This window comes from Microtus ochrogaster, unplaced genomic scaffold (genome assembly GCF_000317375.1).
Source record: "Microtus ochrogaster isolate Prairie Vole_2 unplaced genomic scaffold, MicOch1.0 UNK55, whole genome shotgun sequence".
Taxonomy (NCBI): domain Eukaryota; kingdom Metazoa; phylum Chordata; class Mammalia; order Rodentia; family Cricetidae; genus Microtus; species Microtus ochrogaster.
The window spans coordinates 225,156-227,018 of NW_004949153.1; positions in this window are offsets into that span (position 1 = coordinate 225,156).

Here is a 1,863-nt window from a genome sequence, read left to right on the forward strand (position 1 = left end):
TTTTTGAATCTCTCTTTACTGTGTCTCTCTCTCTTTTTCTGAACACATGAGCCTTTAAATTATGGAGCAATATGGGTAGGATTAAAACCGTGGCTTTGGCAGCTAGATCCAGCCCATTCCTTAGCTTTCCAGCCTCATGGCGGAGGTACCGGTTGTAGCCATGTTTACCGCCACAACTCTATGGCATTTTAAGGTCCCTGCCAGCAAGCAAAATGCAGCATTCTGATCACAGACCACATTCAGTCAGACTACCTGCTTGAGTCTGAGTCAGAGTTTGCCCTGGCAGGACGGCCCAGAAAACCGGCATTTTAAAACAGCACAACTTTTTTTCCTGCTATGGCTGAACACAAACAAGCATTCAGTCAGCTTTTATCAACACCATTTAAGTGTTTCATGGCAGGACCTCTTAAGAGCTGCAGGGTTTTGCAGTTAAAGGTGAGTCAGGAAGCCTCTCTTAGATGAGAGTGCTTTCTTGCCTCTAGCAAGCAAAGTAGACCCGAGAAATTCCTATCACCAATAAAACATGCTTTACTCTTCTCTTTCCTAAGCTTTCTCAGGCTTTCAGTGGATTCAGTTCTCCACACATCTGGGTGACATTCTGTTGTGGGAGATGCGGGCCTGCTTTTCATCCCTCCCTGCTCCCTCATGGCTAGCTTTACACCAGAAATAACAACACACAAACTGTATTCATTTAAACATTGCCTGGCCCATTTCTATTAATGTGTGTAGCACCGAGGTGTGCTTACCGGGAAGATTCTAGCCTACGACCATCCTGGGTCGGAACTTCATTGTGTCTGCCCCAGAGAGGAGAGATACTGAGTCTGAGCTCATATCCTCTTCCTCCCAGCATTCTGTTCTATTTACTCCACCCACCTATGTTCTAACCTATGAGGGCCAAGCAGTTTCTTTATTAATTAATCAATGACCTTCCTCCATCACATACAGAATAAAGAAAGAATATTAGGAGATGCAAAAGAAAAAGGTCAAGTAACATATAAAGGAAAACCTTTCAGAATTTCACTTATCTTCTCAATGGAAACCATGAAAGCCAGAAGGTCTTGGATAGATGTATTGCAGACACTAAGAGACCATGGATGAAAGCCCAGACTACTATAAACAGCAAAGCTTTCTTTTATCATTGATGGAGAAAATAAAAGATATCCCATGACAAAAACCAATTTAAATAATACACACACACAAATACAGCCTTACAGAAAGTATTAGAAGGAAAACCTCAAACAAAGGAAGCCAGCAACTCCCACAATAGCACAAAAATTTGACACCCTCCACCAACACAACTCAAAGAAGGAAAACACACAAACACTAGCACCAAAAAAATAACCGGTGTTAACAACCACTGGTCATTAATATTGCTTAATATCAATGGACTCAGTTCACCTATAAAAAGGCACATGTTAAGATAGTGGATACAGAATGGGATCCAACATTCTTCTGTTTACAAGAAACACACTTCAAACTCAAAAACACACACTACCTCAGAATAAAGGGTTGGGAAATGGTTTTCCAAACAAATAGACCTAAGAAACAAGCAGGTGTAGCTATTCTAATATTTAACAAAATTGATTTTAAACTAAAATCAACCGGAAGAGGTGTAGAAGGACACTTTATACTCATAACAGGAACAATTCATCAAGATAAGTCTCAATCCTGACTATCTATGCCTCTAATATAAAAATAACCACATACGTAAAAGAATCATTACTAAAACTCAAAGCACACATAAAACCCAACACACTAAAAGTAGGAAATTTCAACACTCCTCTCTCACCAATGAACAGGTCAACCAGACAGAAACTTAACAGAGAAATAAGATAACTAAAAGATATAATGAATCAAATGGAC